Here is a 16,015-nt window from a genome sequence, read left to right as displayed (position 1 = left end):
AGTAGAATGACATTAAAGAAATAAGAACTAAGCAGTCTATTATCAGTCAGATTTCAATAGAACAACAAAGACAGGGGAGGGCAAGTGAAGTCCAAACCACAGCTGTAGGGTTGGGGAAGAAGAGGAAATGCATGGCAAACAAAGATTGATGAGACTGAGTGGGTTTAGACATCCTAGTGGTACACAGAGGGGTGTAACATGATATGAGGTTGGACTGATGGGTTGAGGTCAGACAGTGACAGCCTGAAACCCCAGCAAAGGTGTTTATGCGTCATGCTGCAGGTGCTGAAGAGCTGTTTGAAGGTAGTGAAACTGACACGACTAAATCTTACTTGGGAAACTTACTCTGGCAGTGTGGTGGACAGGAAAGGGAGAGACAACTTAGACAAAATCCTCTTCCTATCTGGGAATTCATAACCCTGAGCTTGTCAGTGGCTCTCTTTTCTAACTAATGTCTCCCTTTTCATCTTCCTATAATGTCCTAGAAGTGTGATGACTTCAGTGAAAATACAATCATTCTGCCCATTTGCACTGAGCCCAGAAGAAGGAAAAAGTAACCCCAATGATGTTTGGAGAATTATGGGATATAAAGGTATTAATCATCGCTCCTGGGCAAAGAAAGATATAGCCCTGAGAAGCTTCTCTGTGTTAGTTCTTATAAAAAGTCTGGGCTTGTGACATATGTCACATCATTTATCCCAACTATACATATCAGGACCCACAGACTAGTAAGGGATTGTCAAGGGCACAGAGATTCTGACCTAGTGTTTCAGTGGCTGGCTTTCTCTATCAATCCAAATCACAGAAAACCCTTCTTGTTCAGTAGAGTGTTTTTAAAAATACTACTTTGGGCCTATTTCTTGGGCGAAAGTTGACTGGAAAAGATGGTCAGTATTGTTCCTTATACCTAACATATTTTTTCTTTTTTTCCTTTTTTTTTCTTTTTTTTTTTTTTTTTTTTTTTTTTTTGGAGCTGGGGACCGAACCCAGGGCCTTGCGCTTGCCAGGCGAGCGCTCTACCACTGAGCTAAATCCCCAACCCACCTAACATATTTTAAAGCTTGCATTCTTTAGGCCTAATGACATTTGACACTCATCTACATACATTCACTCAAATTACAGCATTAATGAGTCTCATGAAGACTTTGAATAGTGTGTGATTGAACTAGATAACCTTTGTACCTGGACTTTGTGAAAGACAAAGACTATCTTGGCTAAAGAATAATAAAATATATCATTTATTCATACTACAAAGGAGGGTAAGACAAACAGATGTAATTCTTCAAATGTTTGTAGTTCAGAAAAAGGCCACCTCTATATTTTCCTAATTCTTTCCTATCGTGCCTTTAAAGAACTTGCTATTGATTTGCTTTAATGGCAATTTTAGCTACTCGTTCCTAAGTTTCTCCAACATCTTGTGTTTTAATTTAGAGGGAAGTAAAACATAATAGAATGAAACATTATAAGGCACACAGCAAAATCTCTTATCTGTGTTTTCTCTACCCCACAGCAACAACTTGCCAATTGCAAAATATCTGTTAGAGCGCAGGTCATTGCCCTATTAGCTGGGTTTGTTGAAGAGCCTTCCCCGAGCCAGGACCAATAATCACTGACAGGCAATGCAGACATCCATGACAGGTTCTGGGAATGAATTACCTTAGTTAGAAAGTCACCAAATCTTAGCCATAAATTACCGTGGCAGTAGCCACTGGAGCAAGCCTGGCTTCTATACAGATCTGTTTCCCTATTTAGAGCTCTCCTGTGTGCCTAGGGCTAAAAACCCCTGGAAGGAGTCCATCATTATGATATTGAAAGCTTTCTGCTTTTCAAGGATGTTTTCATTCTTCAAGTACATACTGGCTGAGAAACTGAGTATACTCTAAAGAAAAGCAGGCTGAAATCACACTAATCATCTTGGGAAAAACACTTCTCTGTTGGTAAAACCCTTTCCCATTTACAAATGTTCTCAGAAAGGAGACTAGTAAATAAACGGAAAATCAGGGCAGGATACAGCAGAGCTTTCTCTGCCTCCCTTTTATTGAGTAATATCAATGGTAATTTCACAAAGGCTTGTGCATCCCTAAGTTAGTTATTGCACAAAATATTTATGCTAAAGATAGTTGATCTAGAGCATAATGTATTCTGGGCTCTGTATCTGCAGAGTCAAGCTGTGTAGAAAAGAAGCCCCTTAGTTGCATGGAGCTGTTGATCTTTGAAATGGATGAAGGCTAAGTTGCTGTGCTTAGAAGAGCAAAACCACAAATCCTGAAGACTAAGTACTAAAGGGAAGATTTAAATATTATTTCCTTAACAATTTCATATTGCATGCATACTGAAATAGCACAGTCGGTGATACAATTCATGTTTAAGCACACAGAATAGAATAAAATATACTAGAAAAAACTCTACCTGCCTCTTTTAAATGTTAAAGTGTGACAACTAAATGGTTTAAATTCATGATTAAGTTAATTCGGCCTTTTATTACATGTTGTACTAGCCACTGGTCTATTGCTGGGATAAAACACCATGACAAAAGAAATGTATAAGCAAGTATGTCATTATACTGACAGTTCCAGAGGGTTAAAGTGAGTCCATGATGATGGAACAAGGGCCTGGTGGCAGAAGCAGCAGAAAATTCATATCTCAAACCATATCAGGGGGCAGAGAGGCACACTGGGGTTGGGTGTATGGCATGCTTGGAAGTGTTTTTTGTTTTTTTTTAATCAGAGATTACCAAGGAACATTATCACAGTACAAAAGTGTCTAAAGGCAGGACCATTAGGATTTTTTGAATTACATATTGCATATGTAGATACACTTCATAGACGTGAGTTTGATATGGTTTCTATTGTTTGAAGACCATGGCATCAGGCCTTTAAAGATAAGAAAAAATTTAGTCATGACTCCATAAGTTCTGGAATTTTCTTTGTTAGTTTTATGAATTATTTATTATTATTATTTTTATTAACTTTTTAAATTTAGCTTACAGAGTAAATGAAAGTGGTTTCATTATGGCCTTTCACATATTATACTTCTTTCTCATTCATTCTCTCTCTTCCTGCTGTTCCTTGTGCTGACTGACTTCTTGTGGCTGGTTTCCCAACTCATCCTCAAGTTTTCCATCTATCACTGAGAAACTTTTCAATACAATATTTTGACCTCATCAATTGCTATAGACCTGATTAAGCTATGTCTATGTCATGGTTTAATTATAAAATTACTGTTAAGAAACTTTCTGATACAATATTTTGGCTTCATTGATTACTATAAACCTGGTTAAGCTACTAATATCCTCATATTTTAATAATGGCAGGCCTATTTGTTAAATAGACTTGAGATTTAGACAACCATGATGTGCAATTGCAATGCAAGTTGAATACCTATATATATGCAATGAACAAGAATATGCATTACTGCTTATGAAACAAGAGATTAATAGCCATGTGCAGTGTGTCTTGATCAGTATAAGAACTAAAGGAATTACAGATAAAAACATTAGCATCATATAATAATTCTGGGTATACTCATGGGATCTGACACAAAATGAATGAATCTGCCAGGCAAATCATAGCAGTCAATAGAAAGATTCTGATGTATATTCTAGGTGAATAAATCAAAGACTAGAAAATCATGTTGCTAGAACTTTCCATAGGGAACAGAGGACTAATAAATACTTGAAACTTTTTCAACAAACTTAGCCATCAGGAAAATAGAATTTTACAACTGCTTTGTGATTCTAGCTCACCCCAGCCAAATGCCTTTCATCAAATGGACAACAAATGTTGACAAGAATATATATATTTTTATATGCCAATGATGGCAGTGTAAACTGGCACAGCCACTGTTAAAACCAGTATGCAGTTTTATCAGAAAAATAAGAGTAGAACTACTACATGACTGAGCTAGGGCACCTTTGGATATATACTTGAAAGCCTCTAGTCAATCTATAACATAAATTTTGTCACATGTATGCTTACTATTATATTATTCATAATAACCAGGAAATGGAGTCTGCTTAGAGGCACAAACAATGAACGAATGAATGAATGAATGAATGAATGAATGAATGTGAATGAATAAATGAAAGAATGAAGAAAGTGTGGATACACTAGGATTTCAGGTGGCTAATATGAAAAAGGGGATTATGGATTTATTAGAAGAGTATTTGGAACTGGAAATCACCATGTTGAGTTAAACAAACCTGACTCAGACAAGTACCATATATATTTTGTGATTATTATATATAGAATCTACTTTTTAAACTATGCATATATATATGTATATATATGTGTGTGTGTGTGTGTGTGTGTGTGTGTGTGTCTTAGGGTTTTACTGCTATGAAGAGACACCATGAAAAAGGCAATTATTATAAGAACAACATTTAATTGGGGCTGAGAAGTTCAGTTCAGTACCATCAAGGCAGGAAAAAAGCAGCTTCCAGGCAGGCATGGTGCTCAGAGTCACTCAAGTTGTTTTTTCTCTGTTTTTTGCTGTTTGGTGTTCAGCTTCCAGGTTCTAGAAAGCCAGGATTTCTTTGGACTGTGGGGACTTCAATAGATTAGAGTTCAGTTCCAGCTTTGCGATTTTTGAGCTGTTTGGAAAGGGATTCATCTTTCAAATTTACTGCCTCGCTCTTGTGAAAACCTTTGTCTGGCAATTCTTAGGTGATTGGTATCCCATTGCTCCAAAACCCTTTTTTAAAATTGTTTTACTAGATATATTTCTTTACTTACATTTCCAATGTTATTCCCCTTCCCAGTTTCCTGTCCATAAGCCCCAATTCCCTCCCCTCCCCCTCCACCATACAGGTATTCCCCCTACACATCCCCCTTATTTATAATAGCCAGAAGCTGGAAAGAACCCAGATGCCCTTCAACAGAGGAATGGATACAGAAAATGTGGTACATCTACACAATGGATTACTACTCAGCTATCAAAAACAATGACTTCATGAAACTCATACGCAAATGGATGGAACTGGAAAATATCATCCTGAGTGAGGTTACTCAATCACAGAAAAACACACTTGGTATGCACTCATTGATAAGTGGATATTAGCCAAAAGACTCGAATTACCCAAGATGCAATCCACAGACCACAGGAAGCTCAAGAAGAAGGATGACCAAAATGCGGATGTTCCCACTCCTTCTTAAAAAGGGGGAAAAATATCCATAGGAGGGGATATGGAAGCAAAGTTTAAAGCAGTGATTCAAGGAATGGCCATTCAGAGCCTGATCCACATGTGGCCCATATATATACAGCCACCAAAACTAGATAAGATTGCTGAAGCTAGAAAATGCATGCTGAAAGGGACCGGATATGGATCTCTCCTGAGAGACACATCCAGAGCATGTCCTATACAGCTCGGCAGCAAACCACTGAACTGAGAATAGGACCCCATTGGGGGGAATTAGAGGAAGGATTGAAAGAGTTGAAGGAGACAGGTCTTCCTGGTTGCTGCCGCTGCAGAGAGCCCGTGGGGAGCACCCCACGAGCGAACCTGAGCCTCGGGACCACAGGTAAGACCAAATTTTCTGCTGCAAGAAAGCTGCCTGGTGAGCTTGGGACACAGGAAAGCAGAATTTCTCTAGGACCGGGCACGTTCTGTGTTTACCGGAAGTCCCACACCCGCGGATCCCGGCCCCCAGCAGCTCTCTGCTCCCAGACCCGGTGAGAGAGAGACCCAACCGCCTGGTCAGGTGGGCACTCCTGAGGCTGCAGAGCGGAAGAGACCACCAACTCTGCTCACCCCTGCCCACATCCCTGGCCCAAGAGGAAACTGTATAAGGCCTCTGGGCTCCCATGGGGAAGGGCCCAGGAGCGGAGGGACCCCTGCCAGAGACACCGCCGGACCCTGAAGGAAACAGACCGGATAAACAGTTCTCTGCACCCAAATCCCGTGGGAGGGAGAGCTAAACCTTCAGAGAGGCAGACAAGCCTGGGAAACCAGAAGTGACTGCTCCCTGCACACACATCTCGGACGCCAGAGGAAAAAGCCAAAGACCATCTGGAACCCTGGTGCACTGAAGTTCCCGGAAGGGGCGGCACAGGTCTTCCTGGTTGCTGCCGCTGCAGAGAGCCCGTGAGCAGCACCCCACGAGCGAACCTGAGCCTCGGGACCACAGGTAAGACCAAATTTTCTGCTGCAAGAAAGCTGCCTGGTGAACTTAAGACACAGGCCCACAGGAACAGCTGAAGACCTGTAGAGAGGAAAAACTACACGCCAGAAAGCAGAACACTCTGTCCCCATAACTGACTGAAAGAGAGGAAAACAGGTCTACAGCACTCCTGTCACACAGGCTTATAGGACAGTCTAGCCACTGTCAGAAATAGCAGAACAAAGTAACACTAGAGATAATCTGATGGCGAGAGGCAAGCACAGGAACCCAAGCAACAGAAACCAAGACTACATGCCATCATCGGAGCCCAATTCTCCCACCAAAACAAACATGGAATATCCAAACACACCAGAAAAGCAAGATCTAGTTACAAAATCATATTTGATCATGATGCTGGAGGACTTCAAGAAAGACATGAACACACTTAGGGAAGCACAGGAAAACATTAATAAACAAGTAAAAGCCTACAGAGAGGAATCGCAAAAATCCCTGAAAGAATTCCAGGAAAACACAATCAAACAGTTGAAGGAATTAAAAATGGAAATAGAAGCAATCAAGAAAGAACACATGGAAACAACCCTGGATATAGAAAACCAAAAGAAGAGACAAGGAGCTGTAGATACAAGCCTCACCAACAGAATTCAAGAGATGGAAGAGAGAATCTCAGGAGCAGAAGATTCCATAGAAATCATTGACTCAACTGTCAAAGATAATGTAAAGCGGAAAAAGCTACTGGTCCAAAACATACAGGAAATCCAGGACTCAATGAGAAGATCAAACCTAAGGATAATAGGTATAGAAGAGAGTGAAGACTACCAGCTCAAAGGACCAGTAAATATCTTCAACAAAATCATAGAAGAAAACTTCCCTAACCTAAAAAAAGAGATACCCATAGACATAAAAGAAGCCTACAGAACTCCAAATAGATTGGACCAGAAAAGAAACACCTCCCGTCACATAATTGTCAAAACACCAAACGCACAAAATAAAGAAAGAATATTAAAAGCAGTAAGGGAAAAAGGTCAAGTAACATATAAAGGGAGACCTATCAGAATCACACCAGACTTCTTGCCAGAAACTATGAAGGCCAGAAGATCCTGGACTGATGTCATACAGACCCTAAGAGAACACAAATGCCAGCCCAGGTTACTGTATCCAGCAAAACTCTCAATTAACATTGATGGAGAAACCAAGATATTCCATGACAAAACCAAATTTACACAATATCTTTCTACAAATCCAGCACTACAAAGGATAATAAATGGTAAAGCCCAACATAAGGAGGCAAGCTATACCCTAGAAGAAGCAAGAAACTAATCGTCTTGGCAACAAAACAAAGAGAATGAAAGCACACAAACATAACCTCACATCCAAATATGAATATAAAGGGAAGCAATAATCACTATTCCTTAATATCTCTCAATAACAATGGCCTCAACTCCCCAATAAAAAGACATAGATTAACAAACTGGATACGCAATGAGGACCCTGCATTCTGCTGCCTACAGGAAACACACCTCAGAGACAAAGACAGACACTACCTCAGAGTGAAAGGCTGGAAAACAACTTTCCAAGCAAATGGTCAGAAGAAGCAAGCTGGAGTAGCCATTCTAATATCAAATAAAATCAATTTCCAACTAAAAGTCATCAAAAAAGATAAGGAAGGACACTTCATATTCATCAAAGGAAAAATCCACCAAGATGAACTCTCAATCCTAAATATCTATGCCCCAAATACAAGGGCACCTACATACGTAAAAGAAACCTTACTAAAGCTCAAAACACACATTGCACCTCACACAATAATAGTGGGAGACTTCAACACCCCACTCTCATCAATGGACAGATCATGGAAACAGAAATTAAACAGTGATGTCGACAGACTAAGAGAAGTCATGAGCCAAATGGACTTAACGGATATTTATAGAACATTCTATCCTAAAGCAAAAGGATATACCTTCTTCTCAGCTCCTCATGGTACTTTCTCCAAAATTGACCATATAATTGGTCAAAAAACGGGCCTCAACAGGTACAGAAAGATAGAGATAATCCCATGCATGCTATCGGACCACCACGGCCTAAAACTGGTCTTCAATAACAATAAGGGAAGAATGCCCACATATACGTGGAAATTGAACAATGCTCTACTCAATGATAACCTGGTCAAGGAAGAAATAAAGAAAGAAATTAAAACCTTTTTAGAATTTAATGAAAATGAAGATACAACATACCCAAACTTATGGGACACAATGAAAGCTGTGCTAAGAGGAAAACTCATAGCGCTGAGTGCCTGCAGAAAGAAACAGGAAAGAGCATATGTCAGCAGCTTGACAGCACACCTAAAAGCTCTAGAACAAAAAGAAGCAAATACACCCAGGAGGAGTAGAAGGCAGGAAATAATCAAACTCAGAGCTGAAATCAACCAAGTAGAAACAAAAAGGACCATAGAAAGAATCAACAGAACCAAAAGTTGGTTCTTTGAGAAAATCAACAAGATAGATAAACCCTTAGCCAGACTAACGAGAGGACACAGAGAGTGCGTCCAAATTAACAAAATCAGAAATGAAAAGGGAGACATAACTACAGATTCAGAGGAAATTCAAAAAATCATCAGATCTTACTGTAAAAACCTATATTCAACAAAATTTGAAAATCTTCAGGAAATGCACAATTTCCTAGACAGATACCAGGTATCGAAGTTAAATCAGGAACAGATAAACCAGTTAAACAACCCCATAACTCCTAAGGAAATAGAAGCAGTCATTAAAGGTCTCCCAACCAAAAAGAGCCCAGGTCCGGACGGGTTTAGTGCAGAATTCTATCAAACCTTCATAGAAGACCTCATACCAATATTATCCAAACTATTCCACAAAATTGAAACAGATGGAGCCCTACCGAATTCCTTCTACGAAGCCACAATTACTCTTATACCTAAACCACACAAAGACACAACAAAGAAAGAGAACTTCAGACCAATTTCCCTTATGAATATCGACGCAAAAATACTCAATAAAATTCTGGCAAACCGAATTCAAGAGCACATCAAAACAATCATCCACCATGATCAAGTAGGCTTCATCCCAGGCATGCAGGGATGGTTTAATATACGGAAAACCATCAACGTGATCCATTATATAAACAAATTGAAAGAACAGAACCACAGGATCATTTCATTAGATGCTGAGAAAGCATTTGACAAAATTCAACACCCCTTCATGATAAAAGTCCTGGAAAGAATAGGAATTCAAGGCCCATACCTAAACATAGTAAAAGCCATATACAGCAAACCAGTTGCTAACATTAAACTAAATGGAGAGAAACTTGAAGCAATCCCACTAAAATCAGGGACTAGACAAGGCTGCCCACTCTCTCCCTACTTATTCAATATAGTTCTTGAAGTTCTAGCCAGAGCAATCAGACAACAAAAGGAGATCAAGGGGATACAGATCGGAAAAGAAGAAGTCAAAATATCACTATTTGCAGATGACATGATAGTATATTTAAGTGATCCCAAAAGTTCCACCAGAGAACTACTAAAGCTGATAAACAACTTCAGCAAAGTGGCTGGGTATAAAATTAACTCAAATAAATCAGTTGCCTTCCTCTATACAAAAGAGAAACAAGCCGAGAAAGAAATTAGGGAAACGACACCCTTCATAATAGACCCAAATAATATAAAGTACCTCGGTGTGACTTTAACCAAGCAAGTAAAAGATCTGTACAATAAGAACTTCAAGACACTGAGGAAAGAAATTGAAGAAGACCTCAGAAGATGGAAAGATCTCCCATGCTCATGGATTGGCAGGATTAATATAGTAAAAATGGCCATTTTACCAAAAGCAATCTACAGATTCAATGCAATCCCCATCAAAATACCAATCCAATTCTTCAAAGAGTTAGACAGAACAATTTGCAAATTCATCTGGAATAACAAAAAACCCAGGATAGCTAAAGCTATCCTCAACAATAAAAGGACTTCAGGGGGAATCACTATCCCTGAACTCAAGCAGTATTACAGAGCAATAGTGATAAAAACTGCATGGTATTGGTACAGAGACAGACAGATAGACCAATGGAATAGAATTGAAGACCCAGAAATGAACCCACACACCTATGGTCACTTGATTTTTGACAAAGGAGCCAAAACCATCCAATGGAAAAAAGATAGCATTTTCAGCAAATGGTGCTGGTTCAACTGGATGGCAACATGTAGAAGAATGCAGATCGATCCATGCTTATCACCCTGTACAAAGCTTAAGTCCAAGTGGATCAAGGACCTCCACATCAAACCAGACACACTCAAACTAATAGAAGAAAAACTAGGGAAGCATCTGGAACACATGGGCACTGGAAAAAATTTCCTGAACAAAACACCAATGGCTCATGCTCTAAGATCAAGAATCGACAAATGGGATCTCATAAAACTGCAAAGCTTCTGTAAGGCAAAGGACACTGTGGTTAGGACAAAACGGCAACCAACAGATTGGGAAAAGATCTTTACCAATCTTACAACAGATAGAGGCCTTATATCCAAAATATACAAAGAACTCAAGAAGTTAGACCGCAGGGAAACAAATAACCCTATTAAAAAATGGGGTTCAGAGCTAAACAAAGAATTCACAGCTGAGGAATGCCGAATGGCTGAGAAACACCTAAAGAAATGTTCAACATCTTTAGTCATAAGGGAAATGCAAATCAAAACAACCCTGAGATTTCACCTCACACCAGTGAGAATGGCTAAGATCAAAAACTCAGGTGACAGCAGATGCTGGCGAGGATGTGGAGAAAGAGGAACACTCCTCCATTGTTGGTGGGATTGCAGACTGGTAAAACCATTCTGGAAATCAGTCTGGAGGTTCCTCAGAAAATTGGACATTGAACTGCCTGAGGATCCAGCTATACCTCTCTTGGGCATATACCCAAAAGATGCCTCAACATATAAAAGAGACACGTGCTCCACTATGTTCATCGCAGCCTTATTTATAATAGCCAGAAAATGGAAAGAACCGAGATGCCCTTCAACAGAGGAATGGATACAGAAAATGTGGTACATCTACACAATGGAATATTACTCAGCTATCAAAAACAACGAGTCTATGAAATTCGTAGGCAAATGGTTGGAACTGGAAAATATCATCCTGAGTGAGCTAACCCAATCACAGAAAGACATACATGGTATGCACTCATTGATAAGTGGCTATTAGCCCAAATGCTTGAATTACCCTAGATCCCTAGAACAAACGAAACTCAAGACGGATGATCAAAATGTGAATGCTTCACTCCTTCTTTAAATGAGGAAAAAGAATACCCTTGGCTGGGAAGGGAGAGGCAAAGATTAAAACAGAGACTGAAGGAACACCCATTCAGAGCCTGCCCCACAGGTGGCCCATACATATACAGCCACCCAATTGGACAAGATGGATGAAGCAAAGAAGTGCAGACCGACAGGAGCCGGATGTAGATCTCTCCTGAGAGACACAGCCAGAATACAGCAAATACAGAGGCAAATGCCAGCAGCAAACCACTGAACTGAGAATAGGTCCCCTGTTGAAGGAATCAGAGAAAGAACTGGAAGAGCTTGAAGGGGCTCGAGACCCCAAAAGTACAACAATGCCAAGCAACCAGAGCTTCCAGGGACTAAGCCACTACCTAAAGACTATATATGGACTGACCCTGGACTCTGACCCCATAGGTAGCAATGAATATCCTAGTAAGAGCACCAGTGGAAGGGGAAGCCCTGGGTCCTGCTAAGACTGAACCCCCAGTGAACTAGACTATGGGGGGAGGGCGGCAATGGGGGGAGGGTTGGGAGGGGAACACCCATAAGGAAGGGGAGGGGGGAGGGGGATTTTGCCCGGAAACCGGGAAAGGGAATAACACTTGAAATGTATATAAGAAATACTCAAGTTAATAAAAAAAAAAAAAAAAAAAAAAGAAAGAGTTGAAGGAGCTCCAAAACCTTTTATTCCATAGTTAACTTGGTAAGCAAAACCCTGCTTGGTCGTTAAGTTGACTAGGTACCTATTTACAGTGGGTTTAGAAAGGGAAGAAGGACATAAAAGTATGCCTCTTAGATCACATGCCCCTCTGAGGCTTATCTCTTATCCCAGAATCCTGAAAAAATTTACACAATGATTTCTCAAGGACTTAGTACACATGGGGCAGACATAGGTTAAACTGTTAACTTGATAAGTATATTCTAATGTGAAAGTTGTCCTTCTGAAATACATTCAGAGTTCATACAAATTTATTAAGAACTAAATGGAGGGGTTGGGGATTTAGCTCAGTGGTAGAGCGCTTGCCTAGCAAGCACAAGGCCCTGGGTTCGGTCTCCAGCTCCGGAAAAAAAAAAAAGAAAAAAAAGAACTAAATGGAGAGAAACTTGAGGCAATCAACTAAAATCAAGGACTAGACACTCTCTCCCTACCTATTCAATATAGTACTTGAAGTCCTAGCCAAAGCAATCAGACAACAAAAGGAGGTCAAAGGGATACAAATTGGAAAGGAAAAAGTCAAAATATCACTGTGTAGAGATGATATGATAGTATACTTATGTGACCCCAAATATTCCACCAGAGAAGTCCTACAGCTGATAAACAACTTGAGCAAAGTGGCTGGATACAAAATTAACTCGAGCAAATCAGTAGCCTTCCTCTATTCAAAGGATAAACAGGCTGAAAAAAGTTAGGGAAATGACACCCTTCACAATAGTTACAAATACTGTAAGATCCGTCTGTGTGAATCTAACCAAACAAGTGAAAGATCTGTATGACAAGAACGTCAAGTCTCTGAAGAAAGAAATTGAAGAAGATTTCAGAAGATGGAAAGATCTCCCATGCTCATGGATTGGCAGAATTACTATAGTAAAAAAGGCCATCTTGCCAAAAGCAATGTACAGATTCAATGCAATCCCCATCAAAATTGCAACTCAATTCTTCATAGAGTTAGAAAAAGAAATTTGCAAATTCATTTGGAATAACAAAAACCCAGGATAGTGAAAACTGTACTCAACAATAAACGAACTTCTGGGGGGGTCACCATCCCTGATCTCAAGCTGTATTACAGAGCAATAGTGATTTAAAAAAAAAACCTGTATGTTATTGGTACAGAGACAGGCAGGTAGGTCAGTGGAATGGAATTGAAGACCCAGAAATGAACCCACACACCTACAGTCTCTTGATCTTTGACAAAGGAGCTAAAACCATCCAGTGATAAAAAGATAGCATTTTCAACAAATGGTGCTGGTTCAACTGGAGGTCAGCATATAGAAGAATGCAAATCAATCCATTCTTATCGCCCTGCACAAAGCTCAAATTCAAGTGGATCAAGGACCTCCACATAAAACCAGATACACACAAACTAATAGAAGAAAAGGTGTGGAAAATGCTCAAACTCATGGGCACAGGGGAAATTTTCCTGAACAGAAGACCAATGGCTTATGCTTTAAAATCAAGAATAGCCAAATGGGACCTCATAAGATTGTAAAGCTTCTGTAAGGCAAAGGACACTGTCATTAGGAGAAAATGACAACCAACACATTGGAAAAGATCTTTACCAATCCTACATCTGATAGAGGACCAATAATATACAATATAGACAAAGAATTCAAGAAATTAGACTCCAGAGAACCAAATAACCCTATCAAACAATGGGGCAAAGGGCTAAACAAAGAATTCACAGCTGAGGAATGCCGAATGGCCGAGAAACACCTAAAGAAATGTTCAACATCTTTAGTCATAAGGGAAATGCAAATCAAAACAACCCTGAGATTTCACCTCACACCAGTGAGAATGGCTAAGATCAAAAACTCAGGTGACAGCAGATGCTGGCGAGGATGCGGAGAAAGAGGAACACTCCTCCATTGTTGGTGGGATTGCAGACTGGTACAACCATTCTGGAAATCAGTCTGGAGGTTCCTCAGAAAATTGGACATTGAACTGCCTGAGGATCCAGCTATGCCTCTCTTGGGCATATACCCAAAGGATGCCCCAACATATAAAAAAGACACGTGCTCCACTATGTTCATAGCAGCCTTATTTATAATAGCCAGAAGCTGGAAAAAACCCAGATGACCCTCAACAGAGGAATGGATACAAAAAATGTGGTAGATTTACACAACGGAGAAGAACTCAGCTATTGAAAACAATACCTTCATGAAATTCATTGGCAAATGGATAGAACTAGAAAATATCATCCTGAGTGAGGTAACCCAATCACAAAAACACACATTGTACGCACTCGCTGGTAAGTGAATATTTGCCCAAAAGCTCAGATTACCCAAAATACAATCCATAGACCACAAGAAGCTCAAGAAGAATAACCAAAGTGTGGATGCTTCAGTCCTTCTTAGAAGGGGTAACAAAAATATTCATAAGAGGAGATATAGAGTCAAAGTTTGGAGCAGAGGCTGAGGGCATGGCCATTCAGGGACTGCCTCACCTGGGGTCCAGCCCGTGTATGTACAGCCATCCAAACCCAGTCACTATTGAGGATGCCACGAGGTGCATGCTGTCAGGAGCCTGCTATAGCTGACTCCTGAGAGGCTGTGCCAGAGCATGACAAATACAGAGGAAAATGCTTCCAGCCAACCATTGGACTGAGAGTGGGGTCCCAATTGGAAGAGTTAGAGAAAGGGTTGCAGGAGCTGAAGGGTTTTGTAACCACATAAGAACAACAACACCAATCAAGCAGAGCTCTCAGGGACTAAACTACCATCCAAAGAGTACATGTGGACAGACCCATGGCTCCAGCAACATATGTAGCAGAGAATGGCCTTGTTGGCCACCAATGGGAGAAGAGGAGCTTGGTCCTGTCAAAGATGGACCCCCAGTGCAGGGAATGTCAGGGTGAGGAGGCAGGTAGGGGTGGGTGGATGGGTGGGAGAACACCCTCATAGAAGAAGGTGGAGGAGGATGGGAAAAGGGGCCTATGGATCAGAAACCAGGAAAGGGAATAATATTTGAAATGTAAATAAATAAAAAATATTCAATTTTAAAAAAAGAAGCCCCAGACAAGAAACAAATCTAAGTACTGAGGCTGTTGGTTCCTATAGGTTATGTGTTCATTTCCAAAATGCATAAGACTAAAGTAGGTTTATATTTTATTTTTATTTGTGATTATGAATATTTGCATATTCATAATTGCAGATTCCTTGGGCATGAAATCCAAGTCTAAACATGAAATATACATACATTCCATATAGACCTTATATACACATCCACAAGCTAATTTTATACATGTTTATTTAATCTGCATTTTAATCTATATTTCATCATAAGGTCAGGGTTGGAATTTTCCACTAGGTACATGGAAGAGTGAGGGGAAGATCTGAAGGTGTTGGAGAGGATTACAACCCCATAGGAAGAACAAAAGTATCAATTTACTGAACGCCCTCAGCACTCCCAGGGACTAAACTACCAACCAAAGAGTATACATGGGCTGGTCAATGGCCCCTGCTACATATGTTGCAAAGGACTTCCTTATCTGGCATCAATGGGAGGGGAGGCACTTGGTCGTGTGGAGGCTTGATGCTGCAGAGAAGCGGGATGTTAGATGGGGAGGCGAGAGTGGGGGGAGCTCCCTCTTTCAGGCAAAAAGGAAAGTGATGGAGTAGGGGCCTCATGGAGGGGCTACCTGCAAGAGGGACATTTGAAATGTAAACAGATAAAATAATAAACAAACAAAAAAAACCTCCAAAATTTTGGGGTTTGTAAGGATTTAAATTTTTCTGGTTAGAGGTGCTGATCCTATCTTTTAGACATTGCCTATTTATTTATTTATTTATTTATTTATTTATTTATTTATTTTTAGGTTAAGGAGTCTTAACACTATATAAGGGATATTCAGAGGGAGCGTTTTTTCATTTTTTAAGCTTGGATAACTGAAATTCTAAGTGG

General features: G+C 40.1%; 1 non-coding gene across 1 annotated transcript; it reads right to left on the bottom strand.

The window, feature by feature from the left end:
• Positions 1-966: 966 nt before the first annotated feature.
• On the bottom strand, positions 967-1,039 carry Trnaa-ggc3 (transfer RNA alanine (anticodon GGC) 3). Its single transcript has one exon. It is a non-coding gene; the product is annotated as a tRNA-Ala (tRNA).
• Between the last annotated feature and the right edge of the window lie 14,976 nt (positions 1,040-16,015).

This window comes from Rattus norvegicus, chromosome 3, assembly GCF_036323735.1.
Source record: "Rattus norvegicus strain BN/NHsdMcwi chromosome 3, GRCr8, whole genome shotgun sequence".
Lineage (NCBI taxonomy): Eukaryota > Metazoa > Chordata > Mammalia > Rodentia > Muridae > Rattus > Rattus norvegicus.
This window is presented reverse-complemented; position numbering and strand designations above follow the sequence as displayed.